Source organism: Microcaecilia unicolor, chromosome 1, assembly GCF_901765095.1.
Source record: "Microcaecilia unicolor chromosome 1, aMicUni1.1, whole genome shotgun sequence".
Classification (NCBI taxonomy): Eukaryota; Metazoa; Chordata; class Amphibia; order Gymnophiona; family Siphonopidae; genus Microcaecilia; species Microcaecilia unicolor.
This window is the reverse complement of record NC_044031.1, coordinates 455,514,337-455,533,217: the sequence shown is the minus strand read 5'-3', so window position 1 is coordinate 455,533,217 and position 18,881 is coordinate 455,514,337. Positions and strand designations below refer to the sequence as shown.

Below are 18,881 nucleotides of genomic sequence, written 5' to 3'. Positions count from 1 at the left end.
TATACAGTTTGAATTAAAAGTATTAATAAATTAACAGAGAGTACAGTGATATTTGGTTTAATAATAGTACTTTGTGTTTACAAATAGAATTTTCCCTATTGGATGTTATTATTAAAAAAAAACTGACACACCTTGGGCACAAAGGAAGAACTGTGAACAAGGTAACCTTATCCTTGAAAGCCAACAAGGCCTGCACCTCTGAGATCCTTTGCACTGAGGCCACGGTAACCAAGAAAGCTGTCTTCAAAGACAAGTTCTTTAGAATGGCAGCTGACAGTGGCTCAAAAGGAGAGGACACCAACATCTCCAAAACCAGATTCAAATCCAATGTCAGCACCGAAGGGTGATGGGGGAGTGGGGGGGGGGGGGGGGGGGGGGGGGGGGGTGGCATACCATGTAAGCTTCACAACCCTAAGAAAACAGAACACATCTAGGAGAAAAGCCAAGGACTTACCCTAAATCTCGCTGTCAAAATGAGCCAAAGCAACCAGCTGCACGATCAAGGAAGCCAAAGAGCCCCCTATTCCCAACATCCTGGAGAAAAATCCAAGAACTCCACCACTAATGCTCAGAAAGGCACCAAACATCTATCATGAAACCAAGCCTCAAAAATATGCTAAATCCGCACATATGCCAAAGAGGTAGAAAGCTTATGTGACACCATCATATTAGAAATCATCTAGGAGTCCATCAAAGATGCAGTGGGCCATCCACAGTCAGGCACATCAGATCTCTGTATCAAGGCCTTCCGGGTGAATCTGGCACAATCAGGATTACTAGGCCGGGATGCAACATTTGCTGAATATTTTGACCCACTAGTGGCCAGGGAGCAAACACATACAATGGGAAATCCCCCGGTGAGGGAATAATCAGGACATCATCATTTTTTATTGTGCTTCCCTCCGACGACAGAAAAAAAAATTGAGGAACTTGAGCACTGTGTGCCATCGCCATCAAGTCCAGCTGTGAACAACCCCAATGGTGAACCACCTGTAGGAAGGCTTTCTGAACTAAGGACCGTGCCCCAGAATCCAATGAGTGCCTGCTTATAAAATCCACCTGCTCGTTGTCTGTGTCCACTAATGAGCCTCCGAAAAGTCCAACAGATGAAGTTCCACCTATTCGAGAAGTCTGGCGGCTTCTTATGCTACCCTGTCAATTGACACAGGCTATGACTCTGGTGTTGTTGGACAGCACTCTTATGACCTTTCCTTTGAGCAACTGCTGAAAGGCCGCCAGGGCACGATGGCTGGTTCTGGTCTCCAGCCTGTTGATTGACCACTGCACTTTCTTCAAACAACACCCCTGGGCCCCTCAGCCCTCAAGACTTGTATCTGCCATGACCAAGATTGATGTTGGAGGCTCCAAGCTCATGCCTCTTTTCATATTGTTCTTCTGCAGTCTTTACTGGAGGGTGCAACACCCTTCTCCTCTAAGCGGCATTTGTTTCTTCACGGCATCGTTCTGAGGAGACCAACGTAGCAGAAACACCAACTTCAGGAGCCACATGTGAGCCCTAGCCCTTGAGACCACCTCCAGAAATACCTCTGTGGATCCCCAACACCTGCAGATAATCCACGCTCGAGGAGCATGAACAGAAAGATGATGACATATTTGTCTCTCCAGTTTGTGGAACCATTCCAGATGTAGACAAACTCTACCCAATCTTGAAATGGACTCCCAGGTATTCCAGAGTTTGTGACGGAGTAAGACGACTCATGGAAAGACCGATAATCCAGCCCAGCTGCTGGAGAAAGTGGACCAAGCAAGAATTGTTCTGCTCGCTCTCCTGGAAGACTTTTCCCTGATCAACCAATAGTCCACACAGGGGTGTACCAGGATCCCCTCCTTGCACAAGGCCGCTGCAACCACCATCATGACCTTGGACTCACACCTGCTCCCTGAAACCTTTTCAAATGTTAGCATGCAAAACTGAAAATGCTGCCTCAAGACAGCAAAATGGAGGAACCACTGGTGCACTCTATGGGAATATGCAGGTATGCCTCTGTGAGATCCAAGGAAGTGAGAAACTCCCAACTCTGGATAGCAACAATGACCTAGCGCAGAATCTCCATGCAAAATCACCCACCTGAGGTCCAAAATTGGATGAAAAGTGCCCTCCTTTTTGGGCACCACAAAATAGATGGAATAACTGCCCTTGCCTTGCATGCACTAAGGCACAAACAACTGCATGCAACTTGATCAGCCTATGCAGCGTGTCCTGGACCGCTCTCGCTTTCTGCTGGGAACAGCAGGGTGACTCCACAAACATTTCGGCAAGGGTTGCTCAAACTCCAAAGATAACACCAAGCACGACTGGACTATTGTAATGCCCTGTATATTGGTCAAACCAAAGAGAGTTTGTATCAGCTCCAATTCAGAATGCAGCAGCATGACTGATACAAGGCTGCAAACGGCATGACCACATCACACCCTTCCTGCAAATACTACACTGGCTATCAGTACCTTACAGGGCTAAATTTAAAACTCTGTTTGATTTTTAAGGCCCTCAGCAAAATGTGCCAGAGTACTTAAAGAATAAGTTACCTTATTCTACACCTTACTCTACACACCTTTGAGACCTCTAAGATCCTCTGAAGGATCATCACTATCTGTCCCCTCATCAAAAGAAATTGTATGAAGTGATACCCGCCAGCGAGCCTTCTCAGGAGTAGCCCCATGCTCTGGAATTAACTCCCAGAGGGGCTATATATAACTCGAGACTACTACTACTTCAGGAAGCAGGTAAAAGCCTGGCTTTTCTTCCAAGCCTTTAATACATAGGGTGACTGACTATATACCCAATCTGCACCTGGACTAGCTTGCTACACGCATGGTAACTTAGACCTGTTCCTTATATCTTGATTTTATTTATTTATATTTTGCTCACACCTTTTTCAGTAGTAGCTCAAGGTGAGTTACATTCAGGTACACTGAATATTTAATTGTACAAAGAACTTGCTTTTACTTTAGCCACCCATTTATTTATCCCAACTGCCTGTACCATGCATCTTGTCCCCATATATATATTTACACTTGGCCCCTCAGCTATACGGTAAGCTGTACTGTCAAAAAGAATTAGTATCATAGCAATGTTATTTGAATGTTCTAATTGTGTGCTTACTAGATATTCCATCACTATATGCTTGCATTGTATTATATCTCGGTTTTATTCTGTTTCAAGGTAGTCCTATTATTAGGTCTCAATTTGCTGTTTTCAAGTTTTCCTTTTTCAACATGTCTTTACTTGTTCATTTTACTACTGTTAACAAAATTGTAAGTTTTATGTTAAACTATACCTGCTATACACCGCCTTGGGTGAATCTCTTCATAAAGGTAGTTAATAAATCCTAATTAATTAATACATACCTGTCACAAATGAGCTCAAGTACCCACTGATCAGAAATAATCTGGGTTCTCCTTTAGTAAAACATCTTTTAATCAAGTGCCTACTGCAACCAGAAGCTGGACCCAAACACCTTTATTGAAAATTTATAATCTGACCAGAGGCTCATGCACTAGAGTCCCTGCCCCCCTTGATTGTCTCCCTGAACAGACAGGGATCTCTGAAAAAAAAATGACTTTTCTAAGGCCCACTGAGCCTGCCAAGTCAGTATTACCTAACTTCACAAAAATGTCCCCTTGCAGAATGCCCGTGCCTGCACTCCAGAGTTTATTCTCTTACAGCCAAGGACCATTGGGATCCCTAAGACCACACACTAACTTCTCTAACTGCTCCCCGAAAAGCATTTAAAGGGATGAATACAAAGCTTAGATTTGGAAGCCACATCATCCACCCAGCCCCCAAGCCACAGGGCTCTTCGGGCCACCACCAAGAGTGCCATATTCTTTGCCGAAGCTCTCAAAAGATAGTACAAAGCATCCGTCTAAAAGGAAAAACTCATCTTCAACTTAGCCACTTCCTTATCCATGGCCCTCTGATCTGGAAAGGGGCATCCAGAAGCTGCTAAGCCCAGTGAAAATATACCCTGGCCAACAGGCTCCCCTACACGGAAGCCTGCAGCACCATAGTGGAGAGATCAAAACTGTGTTTCAACAGGCTCTCCATTCTCCTATCCTGGGGATCCTTAAGGGCAGCACTGCTGTTTCTGCAATGCTAGATTAGTGACTGCTTATAGCAGAGGCAAACATTTACAAGAGTTATTGCCATCCTACAAGTTCCACAGCACGTTATCATTCTTCTGTGAGGAGTGATGCAGGTGAAGTGGGCTTTGGGACATTTGGTGCAAGAATTTTCCAATCCATTAGAGGCAAAGATACGCATAACATCACCATACCTCCTGCTCTACAAAGTGAGTTATTTATGTTATTCACAGCCCTAGTCTATTCTACTATGGTGGGCAAATATCTCATATGTTCAAAATGTACATGATTGAAAATAAACATTGTCCGGTCAATATTCAGCAAGTGACAGAAAGCATTTTTTTAAACACTGATCGTCGCCGAGTTGATTAGCCCCCAATATTCAGTACCAGGCCACGTGCAGGCCCCAGCACTGAATATCCAGGGCTAAATGGTCCTGCATTGGCTGCCAGAGCTTATGCGGGTCCTGGCTGATATTCAGATGGGGCCCACATAAGACAGTTACAAAGGCCCTAGCTGACTATTGCATAATTTTGCAGAGTCATTAGCAGCTCTCTGAGCCCCTCTCTGGCACCTCTGAAATGGCTCCACTTCTTCTCCCCCCCCCCCCCCCCCGCAGGCCCTCGACCTTAAGTACCTCCCTCCCACCTCCAGTCTCAGTAGGGGACAGGAAGACTTGAGAGTGCCAGAGAACAAGAAGGGAAAATGGGGAATAAGGAAGGACAAGGAGGAGGACAGAAAAATAGAAGATATGCTGGATTGGGGGTGAGGAAAAAGGACACAGAGGACAGAAAATAGAGAAGATACTGAATTGGGGATCAGGGATATAGGGAAGGAATGCTGCTCACAAGAGAAGGAAGCCGATTTTTAAAAAAGGTTCCAGGGGAGATCCGGGAAATTATAGACCGGTGAATCTGACGTCGGTGCCGGGGAAAATGGTAGAGGCTATTATTAAAAACAAAATTACAGAGCACATCCAAGGACATGGATTACTGAGACCAAATCAGCAAGGCTTTAGTGTGGGGAAATCTTGCCTGACCAATTTACTTCAATTCTTTGAAGGAGTAAACAAACATGTGGACAAAGGGAAGCCTGTTGATATTGTGTATCTGGATTTTCAAAAGGCGTTTGACAAGGTACCTCATGAAAGGCTACTGAGGAAATTGGAGGGTCATGGGATAGGAGGAAATGTCCTATTGTGGATTAAAAACGGGTTGAAGGATAGGAAACAGAGAGTGGGGTTAAATGGGCAGTATTCACAACGGAGAAGGGTAGTTAGTGGGGTTCCTCAGGGGTCTATGCTAGGACCGCTGCTTTTTAATATATTTATAAATGATTTAGAGATGGGAGTAACTAGCGAGGTAATTAAATTTGCTGATGACACAAACTTATTCAAAGTCGTTAACTCGCGACAGGATTGTGAAAAATTACAGAAGGACCTTACGAGACTGGGAAGCTAAATGGCAGATGACGTTTAATGTGAGCAAATGCAAGGTGATGCATGTGGGGAAAAAAGAGCCCGAATTACAGCTACGTCATGCAAGGTTCCACGTTAGGAGTTAGGGACCAAGAAAGGGATCTGGGTGTTGTCGTCGATAATACACTGAAACCTTCTGCTCAGTGTGCTGCTGCGGCTAGGAAAGCGAATAGAATGTTGGGTATTATTAGGAAAGGTATGGAAAACAGGTGTGAGGATGTCATAATGCCATTATATCGCTCCATGGTGCGACCGCAACTTGAGTATTGTGCTCAATTCTGGTCGCCGCATCTCAAGAAAGATATAGCAGAATTGGAAAAGGTGCAGCAAAGGGCGACTAAAATGATAGCGGGGATGGGACGACTTCCCTATGAAGAAAGACTAAGGAGGCTAGGGCTTTTCTGCTTGGAGAAGAGACGACTGAGGGGAGACATGATAGAGGTATATAAAATAATGAGTGGAGTGGAACAGGTGGATGTGAAGCATCTGTTCATGCTTTCCAAAAATACTAGGACTAGGGGGGCATGCAATGAAACTACAGTGTAGGAAATTTAAAACAAATCGGAGAAAATTTTTCTTCACCCAACGCATAATTAAACTCTGCAATTCGTTGCTGGAGAACATGGTGAAGGCGGTGTTAGCTTGACAGAGTTTAAAAAGGGGTTAGACGGTTTCCTAAAGGACAAGTCCATAAACCACTACTAAATGGACTTGGGAAAAATCCACAATTCCAGGAATAACATGTATAGAATGTTTATACGTTTGGGAAGCTTGCCAGGTGCCCTTGGCCTGGATTGGCCGCTGTCGTGGACAGGATGCTGGGCTCGATGGACCCTTGGTCTTTTCCCAGTGTGGCATTACTTATGTACTTATGTATGGAGGGGGTGGACACAGGGAGGAACAGGCCATAGAGAGGGCATGCTGGTTAAGAACGAAGAATGGTGGAAGATTTTGGATACCCAGAATGAATGCTCACAAGGGTTGCTGGATAAGGGAAGGCTTAGGGGAAAATTCTAGACACATGGAGAGATAGGACACAGGGCATGCTGGTGATGAGGGAAGGAATTGGGGGGGGGGGGAAGAATGGATGCGGGAGGGGGAAAGAATGGATGCAGGAAGGACTGGACACAGAGAGGGGATGATGGGCATGAGTGAAAGAATGGGAGAAGATTCTGCACACAAGGAAGGACAGGATGCAGGACATGTTGGACATGAGGTAAGGAATAGAGGGAGAATATGGCCACAGGGAAGAGCAGGGTCACAAAGGTGAGGTGCTGGACATGGGGGAGGATAAGAGCAAGGACACAGAGGGAGGATAAAGATATGGACACAGAAGACTACTACTACTACTATTTAACATTTCTAAAGCGCTACTAGGGTTACGCAGCGCTGTACAATTTAACATAAAGGACAGTCCCTGCTCAAAGAGCTTACAATCTAAAGAGAGATGGATGGAGGACATGGAGAGAGAAGAAAGGTCAAATGGACAGAGGATACTAGGAAAAATGTTAAGAGAAGAGAAAACAGAGGAATGCAGAAACCAGAGACTGTGACAACGAGATTAGAAAAATAACAGACAACAAAGGTAGAAAAATGTTATTTTCTATTTAGTGATTGGAATATGTCACTTTTTGGAATGTACAAAGCTGGTGTTAGACTGGGCCAGGACCCAAGTCAGAAATTTGAGAGGGGACCCCTGCCCTCTCTGGTTTGCAGGCCCAGAGGCTCTGGTACCAACTCTCCCCTCCCCCCCCCCCCCCCCCCCCCTCACAAGTGCTGGCCCTGATATCTGCTATTTGTACACCAACTGAATCCTGTACTACTACCCTCACATCAGGTTTTATCTTTCAAAAATTTGGTAACCCTAGGTGCATCATTCACATAGCTACCAAGGATCTCCAAGCTCCCACCAATTCAAGACATCCACAGTCCGTTGAACTCTCAGTTAGAAAACCATGGCAGTCAGTGGTGGTGCTCCAAACTGCTAATACCAGTACCGTGGGCATACTCAGTTCTAATGCATGAGAAGTGAGCGTGCCTGTGGTGCCGATGCCATGTCACTGGCATGGCGAGCTGACTTTGACTGCTGTGCTTTCTAAACAGGGGTCAGTAGGCTAGGGATCTTCACCAGCTAAAGTTTTTAATTTCTAAAGTTCATGGTTGGGGGGTGGGGGAGAAGGGAAGAGGAAATGCATGCTCCACCCAACCTGCCTACAGGCCCACCAAAATATTTCCTACTGGCTACTCCACTAGGCTAAAATAACTAATAAAATATAAAACACAATGTTACTAACTACATAAATAAGATAAAGTGAAGCAACATAACAATGAAAACAACATATAAAACAGAAGCAGCAAAAACTTCACCAACCAGCTAAAAACACAAATCTCAACATGATATCATATATTAAACAATCCAAAAATACATAAATAATACATATAATTTACAAAAATGTACTTGGGCAAAAAGGAAATATAAATATACTAGTAAAAAAGGCCCGTTTCTGACACAAATGAAACGGGCGCTAGCAAGGTTTTCCTCGGAGTATGTATGTTTGGGAGAGTGTATGTGAGAGTGAATGTTTGAGAGTCAGAGTGAAAGTGTGAGTGTGTGAGAGAGTGAGTCTGGGTGTGAGTGTGTTTGTGAGAGAGTGTGTGCAAGTGTGTATGTGAGACACAGTGTGATAGAGAGTGTGTGTGTGTGGCCATCCATGCTCCTCTGTCCCCTGCCCCCTCCATTCATCCCTTTCCAGCATTTCCCCTCTGTGCCTGAGGCCTGTCCTGCAATCCATATCCATCCATGCCCATCTGTCCCCTTCATTCATCCCTATCCAGCAATTCCCCTTTCCCTGAGCCCTGCCCTCCCAATCCATGGCCATCCATGTTACTCTGTCCCCTGCCCCCTCCATTCATCCCTTTCCAGCATTTCCCCTCTGTGCGTGAGGCCTGCCCTGCAATCCATATCCATCCATGGCCATCTGTCCCCTCCATTCATCCGTATCCAGCAATTCCCCTTTCCCTGAGCCCTGCCGTTCCAATCCATGGCCATCCATGTTACTCTGTCACCTGCCCCCTCCATTCATCCCTATCCAGCATTCCCCTCTCTGCCTGAGGCCTGTCCTGCAATCCATATCCATCCATGCCCATCTGTCCCATTCATTCATCCCTATCCAGCAATTCCCCTTTCCCTGAGCCCTGCCCTCCCAATCCATGGCCATCCATGTTACTCTGTCTCCTGCCCTCTCCATTCATCCCTTTCCAGCATTTCCCCTCTCTGCCTGAGGCCTGCCCTGCAATCCATATCCATCCATGCCCATCTGTCCCCTCCATTCATCCCTATCCAGCAATTCCCCTCTCCCTGAGTCCTGCTGTTCCAATCCATGCCCATCCATGCTCCTCTGTCACCTGGCCCCTCCATTTTTCCCTATCCAGCATTTCCCCTCTCTGCCTGAGGCCTGCCCTGCAATCCGTATCCATCCATGGCCATCTGTCCCCTCCATTCATCCCTATCCAGCAATTCCCCTCTCCCTGAGTCCTGCTCTTCCAATCCATGCCCATCCATGCTCCTCTGTCACCTTGCCCCTCCATTTTTCCCTATCCAGCATTTCCCCTCTCTGCCTGAGGCCTGCCCTGCAATCCATATCCATCCATGCCCATCTGTCCTCTCCATTCATCCCTATCCAGCAATTCCCCTTTCCCTGAGCCCTGCCGTCCTAATCCATGGCCATCCATGTTACTCTGTCCCCTGCCCCCTCCATTCATCCCTTTCCAGCATTTCCCCTCTGTGCCTGAGGCCTGCCCTGCAATCCATGCTCCTCTGTCCCCTGCCCCCTCCATTCATCCTTTTCCAGCAAGTCCCCTCTCTCCCTTCCATGACCCCCCCCCCCTCGCATCCATGCTCCTCTCTCTCCCATGTCCCAGCCTGGCCCGCCCTCTTCTCCTCCCCCCCTTCGCATCCATGCCCCCCCCCCTTCGCATCCATGCATCGGGGTTTTTTTTTTTTTTTTCTCTTCTTTTAAAATTTACCCCGTGGCGGTTCCGGCAGCGAAGCGTCAGGGAAGGAGGCGGCGCTCCCGACGTCTAGGTTTCCCTTCGCTGTGTTCCGCCTTCTTTTGACGTCATCCTTGACGTCAGAAGAAGGCGGAACACAGCGAAGGGAAGGCTAGACGTCGAGAGCGCCGCCTCCTTCCCTGACGCTTCGCTGCCGAGCGAAGCGATTGGTTGAGTGTCATTGCTCCGCCCTCGACGTCATCACGTTTGACGCGTGGGCGGGGCAGACACAATGGGATCTCACCCCCTTCACTTCTGGCTAAAAGAGGCTTCATAGAACGTTGGAGGTGCGTTTTATATATAGAGAGATATAAGAAAAAATACATACCCGGATCAGTGTGAAAACAGGCATGCATCAGATCTGACTCAATTCTGTTAGGTGAACCAATGTAAATCTTAAGTTACTTTTATTTAAAAATGTTTGAAAAATACAAAAGAGAACATACATGGTTTAATAGGACAGAGTCACCATGGGTTCAGCCAAGGGAAGTCTTCCCTCACTAATCTGCTTCATTTCTTTGAAGGTGTAAATAAAAATGTGAATAATGGCGAGCCGGTTCATGTAGTGTATCTAGATTTGCAGAAAGCTTTTGACAAAGTTCCTCATGAGAGACTGCTGAGAAAATTAAAAAACCATGGGATAGGAGGCAATGTCCTTCTGTGGATTAGGAATTGTTCACTGGACAGAAAACAGGTTAAATGGACATTTTTCTCAATGGAGGATGGTGAATAGTGAAGTGTTGCAGAGAAAAATTGCAGGAAGACCATAGGAAACAAAGACTGAGCATCCAGATGAAATTTAATGTGGACAAATTCAAAGTGATGCATATTGGGAAGAATAATCTGAATCATAGTTACCTGATGCTAGGGTCCACCTTAGCACTCAAGAAAAAGATCTAAGGAAAGGAAAGAGGATGCTAGGAATTATTAGGAAAGAGATGCAAAATAAGACCAAAAATATTGTAATGCCTCTGTATCGCTTCATGGCATGATCTCACCCTGAATACTGCATTCTGTTCTGGTCGCAGTACCACAAAAAAGATATAGCAGAATTAGAGAAGGTTCAAAGAAGAGAGATCAGAATGATAAAGAAGATGGAACTCCTCCTATATGAGGAAAGGCTAAAGTGGTTAGGATTCTTCAGCTTGGAAAAGAGACGGCTGAGGTGGGATATGATTGAGGTCTATAAAATCCTGAGTAGTGTAAAACGGATAGAAGTGAATTAATTTTTCACTCTTTCAAAAAATACAAAGGCCAGGGGACACTCAATGAAATTACATGGGACTCATTGCTGGAGAATGTGGTAACAGCGGTTAACGTATGTTGGATTTAAAAAAAAAAAGATTTGGGCATGTTTCTAAAGTCCATACATAGCCTGTTATTGAGATGCAAATGGGGGAAGCCACTGTTTGCCCTGGGATTGTTAGCATGGAATGTTGCTACTAATTGGGTTTCTGCCAGATACTTGTGACCTGGATTGGCCACTGTTGGAAGCAGGATATTGGGTTAGATGGACCACTGGTCTGACCCAGTATGGCTATCCTTATGTTCTTATGATAATTTGCCATCCTTACTCTGCTCTCCTCTTAAAGGGCCCTATCTTTTACGTTTGTTGCAACCTCACTATCAGGATTCTATAATATCCCTGTGTTTCTGATAATGTTCTTCATTGATATCTCACTCCGAACGATGCGTTCCTAAGCAACTGTTGGCTCCTCCCCTCCTCCATTCTAGTTTAAAAGCTGTCCTATCTCCTTTTTAAATGTTAGCACCAGAGGACTTCCGGTTGGGCTATGGAGGAGTGAAGAGGGGAAATATCGCTGCTCCGGAGCACCCAAGAAATCGGCACTATATTCAGCACCTAAGCCTAGCCCAAGAACATAATAATATATATAAAACGTCCCTGTATACGAAGAAAGTGGTGAGGAGACGGAAAGAGAGTGAATGGCAACGAAATCGACACGAAAAGAAAGCCGCGAAAAAGGGCGGGCTGTGGACACCAAAATGGCGGAGAAAACTTCGCCGCCGTCCCCTACACCGAGTTCACTATGGACCGCGGAAATAATCACAGAAGTAAAAGCGGCGGTAGAACATGCTATGGACACTAAGATGCAAAAAATCATTGATAAATTAGATAGCATGGAGGAGAGGCACGTGTCCATGATGGCGGACATACAAGCGGCGCAGCAGCGGCTTGGGACGGTGGAGGATGAATTAAAGAGCATAACTACCGAACACCCAAAGTTGTCCAAACGGGTACAGGACTTAGAAGAAAAAATCGACGATCTGGAGAACCGATCGAGGCGGAACAACTTACGCCTGGTCGGTCTCCCAGAGGCCTTGCCTGACAAAGATCTGCAGAACTTTCTAGAAACTTGGATCCCGCAGGCAGCAGCGCTCCCAGAATTGGCTGGCGACTTCAAGGTGGAGCGAGCACATCGGTTGGGGCAGCGGCAAGCAGGAGGAGATCGGCCCAGAACAGTAATCTTTAAAACGCTCAACTATGCTCATAAAATGAAAATAATACAAGCGCTGCGTGGCGGGAAACATTTGCAATACCAAAACCAAAAAATCCTATGTTTTCAGGATTACTCAGCTAAGGTATCGACCGCGAGAAAGGCTTTTGTACCACTCTGTTCAAAACTGTTTGAGATGAATTGCCGTTTTAGCCTCCTTTACCCGGCAAGACTGAGAATTCAAGATGGAGGTAAAGTGGTCCTTTTTGATCGCGTGGAGGAAGCGAAAATCTATGTGAATAAGTTGCAGGACGACAGACAGCAACCCACATAAGTAATATCATAAAGAAAGACAGATATACCTTGTGGAAATCGAGGTGATTTGATTTTGAAGTGGATGTAAAATCACCTGCTTGGCACCTGTTTGGCAGTAGTAATTTTTCAGGACATGGGATGAGTGGAACTAAACCCTATGTGCACTGAAGATGGATTGCAGCTGCAGCAGAGAGCATATATGAAGGAGGATACTAACAACTGAAAAGAGTCTAATGAGTGAACATTACATGGTCGGGACAATACAGTCGACAAGCTGCAGTACTTAAAAACATGTAACTATTAACTGAGATCAGTAGGTCAACTATTTGATGAGTATTATATACATATTGGACAAGATAATGAATGGCAGGATGGCTGAGGGAGCGTTTGAATGAATGGAGGATTGAAGGGATGAGTGGAGTGAGGGGGGTAAGGTGATAGGTTTAAGGCCACCTGAAATGTAAAAGGTTGTGCCCTGCTGTGGCCTATATAACAGAGAACCTAGATGAAGATCATAACTCTAGTACAGGTAGAGTCCATATGGACCGAGATGGACCACAGTGGGATATCTACAGGGGTATATACCAATTGGTATAGAACGAATGACTGAATGCCACGGAAGAGGTTACTTAGCATAACTTAAGTAGAGAGCGTACTTTCCATTACAACAACTAATGTTTTTTGTTTTTTGGGCTATATACTAGACTTTGTAGTGGCAGAGAGAAGTCTGAAGAGTGGCTGAGAGGAGGCATGCTTGAATGATTTCTGAGGGACAATGTTATGTTTAAAGGAATGGAGGGAGGGGACGGATCCGACTAGCGGAGGAGGGATTGGGTGATTTGTAAATGAAAGGGTGGGTAGCTCCAAGTCCAGAACGGAATGGATTCGGGGAACCGAATGGGAGGACTGGGGAAAAAAGGGAAGGAGGGGGGAGATGGGAGTTTGGGGAGTTGGGAGGGTTTTTTGGGGGGAGGGCATTGCGCACAATTTGTAGAAGCACTGGATAGGGGTAAAACTGAGAATTTGGAACATTCAAGTCTGGAGGGGGGGCGGAGGCTGGGACGCCCTCTCACAAATAAGAGAAGAAAGACACTAGAGAGCATTGTCCATAGGGAGAGATTAGGGGTAGGTTAATATGCCTAGCTTAAAATTTACTACTTGGAATGTTGGAGGGATTCACTCCCCAATAAAGAGGCATAAAATCTTGAAAGTACTTAGAGACAGGGGGACCTCCGTTGCCTTCTTGCAGGAGACACACCTTTCCGCGATGGAACATGCCAAGCTTAAAAGATGGTGGGTGGGCAATCTTGTAGAAGCTCCAGCAAAAGGAAGGAAGGGGGGTGTAGTAATTTTATTCAAGAAGGGTCTGCACTTAGAGATAAAGAAGGTCATTGTGGACCCAGAGGGCAGATATGCTCTGGCCTCGGTAATCCTTGAGCGCCAACCTATGCTATTGTGCAATCTTTATGCCCCAAACACCTTTGATCGAACATTTTATACAAAGGTGATCAGACAGATATTGGACATGGGTGATATTCCGATAGTATTAGGAGCAGACCTTAACGATGTGGCAGATCCTCAAATGGATAGATCCAACCCTACTGATAGAGAATTAACAAAGATAGTGAGAGGGGTGAACCTATTAGGGTCAGCATTGGGTCTGGTGGATGGGTGGCGAACACTAAATCCTTTGGAGAAGGACTTCACACACATGTCAAGGGCCCACTCCACACTATCTAGAATAGATTATCTGCTACTATCAAGAGAACTTTTCACGCAGGTTGAAAACACAAAAATAGGGCCCATAATGATATCCGATCATGCCTGGGTAGAGTTAAGCCTTCAGGGAGGGCGTTCTGGGCAAATGGAGAGCGGTTGGAGATTCCCATCGCACCTATATAGAGATAGAAACTTCACTCCATTCTTACTCTCCAAGTGGCAACAATATAAAATAGATAATGAACAACACAGATCAAATGTAACCCTGTTCTGGGAGACAGCAAAGGTGGTGCTCAGGGGAGAAATCATTTCATATGTGAGTCACCAAAAGAGAGTGAGGAGGCGAGAGCTTTTACGTCTAGAAAAACAAGTGACTGTCCTACGACAGCAATATGGAGTGAGTCATTCATTGCGAATAAAGAAGCAATTATTGGAAACCCAACAAACATTAAACGAGTTAATACATTTAGAGGCCAAGAAATCATGGGCGTACTATAAATATCAGCTTTATAAGTTCGCGAATAAAGGTAGCACTCTCCTGGCTAGATTAGCAAAGGGTAGTACGGGTCGGAGTAAGATAGCCACTCTGGTGGATTCTAAAGGGAAGCGTGTGAATGATGATAAGGCAATCAACAAAGTGTTTCGGGAATTTTTTGCTAAACTATATGAGTCACAGCAATCTCAGTTGGTAGATAGTGACGTTTATCTGAATAGCATAGAGCTTCCTAGAGTAACGAGTGAAGAATTATCACAGCTGAGTGCCCCAATAGACACAGAGGAAGTGGCATGGGTAATTAAGCAAAGTGCTCTGGGAAAGGCGCCGGGTCCTGACGGGCTCCGCAATGAGTTTTATAAATTATTACAGGACGATATTGGTCCGGTCCTGACAGAGGTCTTTCAGGAATCTGTCCAACAAAGAGCCCTCCCGAGACATTTGAACACAGCACAGATTATAGTATTAAGGAAGCCAGGTAAACCTGAAGATCAACCAGAATCTTACCGTCCCATATCCCTAATTAACACCGAGGTCAAACTTTTGGCCAAGATATTGGCAAACAGACTGGCAAGAGTATTACCATCCTTAGTAGCTGAGCCCCAAGTGGGGTTTACTCGGGGAAGGGTTATAGCCAAAAATATAAGACGGATCCTGGCGGCTTTGGAGACAATCGGATTGGAAGGACACCCAGCTTTACTCATCAGCTTTGACGCTGAAAAAGCGTTTGACAGAGTGGATTGGGGCTTCATGTTTGGTATATTAAAGGCTTACGGGATAGAAGGCTGGTTTAATGAAGCTGTGCAAACATTGTATGAAGACCCTGAGGCCTGTGTATACGCAAATGGTATAACTTCAGATAGATTCAAGATTAGAAGAGGAACTAGACAGGGGTGCCCTCTCTCCCCCTTACTTTTTGTTTTAACTCTGGACCCACTGCTGCGGGAACTGCAGCTTAATCCCGATGTGAAGGGGGTACATGTAGGGGACTTTCTCTTTAAAACAGCTGCGTTTGCAGATGACCTATTGGTATTGCTAACTGAACCTAGAGATTCCCTGCCCTACCTGATGGAGAGTCTGGCGGAATATGGGGACTTCTCTGGTTTCCGATTAAATCTTTTAAAATCAGAAGCGTTGGCTAGTTCAGACGATTTGCGGAGGTTGTGGGGAGCGGAATTCCCATTGCAGTGGGCAAACGACTCATTTAAATATCTAGGAATCCAGCTGGCGATGAGCCCGACAAAGTTATATGAAATTAATGTGCAACGGTTCCTCCGGGAGACAAAGGAGCAACTGATGAACTGGGCTAATTTGCCATTAACTTTGTTGGGACGATTGCATTTGTTCAGAATGATGGTCTTCCCTAGATGGCTTTATCTTCTACAAACCCTTCCTCTGTGGCTACTCAAAAAAGATTTAGAAACCCTTAGGAAATTAGTGATGAAATTCTGCGGGGGGGGGGGGGGGGGTAGAAAATCTAAAGTGAGATGGAAATACTTATTAGGGGCACAAAAGATGGGTGGCTTAGGACTCCCAGACATCCGAAAGTATAACCAGGCGTGCCTGTTAAGACACTTGAGAGATTGGTTGATGGATTCAGATACCTATACACATGTGGAACTTGAGCGAGACCTCTTCAGGCCTTGGCACCTGGTATCCTTGATACATTCTCCAAGGAGAGATTTACCAGAAAAAGTAAGAGGAAGTGTGCTGTTAAAGTCAATGAGACATGTGTGGAAAACGGTGCTCATGTATTGGGGGCAGGATAGTAGAGGAAGTGTGTGGTTACCTTTGAGGGGGAATGTTTCATTCAGGCCCGGAGATGAAAATAGGATTTTCCGACTATTAGAGAATAAGGGAATCCATTCGATGGACGAGCTGGTAAGGGAAGATGGATCCTTACTCTCGTACACTGACTTCTTGGAGAAGTGTGAGCAGAAAACGGCTGCTTGGCTGGCGTACAGGCAGTTATCTCACTATGTGAACACCCTCCCACCAGATAGTCTACACCCACGGTTTGGGAGACAATTAAGAGAATTATTAGAAGGAGATGCAGCGGGGCAAATCTCAGTGTCCTGGTTTTACAATAAATTAGGTAGGCTTGCAATGGAACGGGACCTGACAGAGGTAGCAAATAGATGGAGCATAGAGTCAGGCAGAAACATCTCTACACAGTTAATATCGTCAGCTCTTCAGAGTGGGGTAGCCATAGTTCACAGTGCAGAATTACAGGAGTGTCACTTTCGCACTATCCATAGGGCTTATTTCTCTCAGAGACAAGCTTTTAGAGCAGGAGTCTTGACCACACAGAACTGTAGGAAATGTCTTAGGTTGGAGGCAAACTTATTCCATGGGATCTGGCAATGTAGGTCAATATCATCATTCTGGGCGGCAATTGGTAGATACTTGACAAGGGTGTTGGGGCGCACAATCAGTATAACATTTGAAAGAGCTATATTCAGTATGCCTAGACTCTGGATGGGAACCACGAGGGGAGAGAAATTGTTTCTTAGCAAGGCCTGCATATTGGGGAAAAAATGCATCTTACTCCACTGGACTGATGATTGCCCACCCTCCTTTTGGCACTGGAGGAATAGACTCCAGGAACTGCTGACATGGGAGTCTAGAGGGGCGGGACTGTCGCCGGGAAGGCAGCGGAGGTTTCTAGCAATATGGGGGGCATATATAAACACTATATCACCTAAGGCGAGAAGCCATATTTTGAATAGACTTCCCTGGGACCAGTGAAGGGAATTTGACTATAAGCAATGCGCAGGGAGGGGAAGGGAGGGGAGGGGGGGAATTTGGGGGAATAAGGAAAAGAGATTTGGTTAGGTAGGTTAAAGGCTGGATGGGGCCCTGATTATCAGGATCCTACCTGACATTTGTTTAATGAGTTTCAATATATATCACGGTTAATTCTCATTTCAGGGAAGGTTTTAGATGACTGAGGCTCAGGTCATCTTGAAGTTAATAAAGTTAATAAAGTATACCAACTTGAGAAGGAGGGGGAAGGGGTGGGGGGCATAGGGGGGAGAAAGCTTCTAAAGCATAACATAGACGGTTGTTTTGCACTATTATTTAACCCTGGTATACAAGAGGTTATTGCCGCAATATTAAGCGGACATGTATGTGATCTGCTGTTTCTGTAGATCAGGATAGGCTACTAATCAGCAATACACAACAAGAGTTATTATTTGAATTCAGTATTTTATTTAGAAGTCCATGTAACAACAAGGATATAAATATTATGTTCACAGGCACAAAGGTTTAGGGGGGGAGAAAATGTGGGGGGGGGAAAAACCTAGATAACAGAAATTAATGATTTCTTCATAAAAGTATGTTATGTTAATTACACAGTCTTACGTCGAAATGTATATTCATATATAACATGCTGAGCCATCAATAAAAACTGTTGAAATATAAATGTTAGCACCAGCAGCCTTTCTTCCTGGTTAAGGTGGAATTCATCCTTTTTGAGCAGCCTTCCCTTTCCCAGTTCCTAACAAATCTAAATCCCCCATCCCTACATCATTATCTCAACCACACATTGAGAGTTCAGAGCTCTGCTTGCCTCTTGGATCCTGTGTGTGGAACAAGCGGTATTTCTGAAAATGCTACCCTGTGGGACCTGAATTTCAAACTCCTACCTAGGAGCCTAAATTTAGCTTCCAGAATCTCCCTCTCATATTTTCCTATGTTGCTGATACCCACATGTACCAAGACAGCTGGCTTCTACCTAGCACTGTTTAAAATCTTATGTAGGTGATGTGTAAGGTCTGCCACCTTCACACCAGTCAAGTGACCAAGTGGTCCTCACATCCACCAGCCACCCAACTGCCTACACATCTAATGATTGAATTGCCAACTAAAACTCCATCCTAACCCTTTCCTCCTGGGTAAAAGCCACTGGAAATCTATACTCGGTATGAGAGGATAGTGCAACCGTTGGAAGGCAGATCCTGGCTACAGGATCACATTCTGATTCTCCAGAATGAAGCTTTCCTTTTAAGTGACCTCCTTCCTCTAGGGTAAATAAGGGGCTGCCAGACTGATGGTGTCCCTGTAGGTCTCTATACACCTCTATGTCTGCCTCAGTTTCTCCAAATCTGCTACTTTAGTCTGAAAAGATTGTACTCGTTCTTTGAGAGCAAGAAGCTCTTTACACTGAGCGCACACACATAACCTCTCACCAACTGAGGAATAATCATGCATGTGACAATCAATGCAAGAGATACGTTTTGAACGGACTAACATCATACCTGTG

At 45.3% G+C, this 18,881-nt stretch overlaps 1 protein-coding gene across 2 annotated transcripts in view; it reads right to left on the bottom strand.

Annotated features, from left to right (window-relative positions):
- SMCHD1 (structural maintenance of chromosomes flexible hinge domain containing 1) overlaps positions 1-18,881 on the bottom strand; it is a 735,404-nt gene that overhangs the window by 406,376 nt on the left and 310,147 nt on the right. The window lies entirely within an intron of this gene.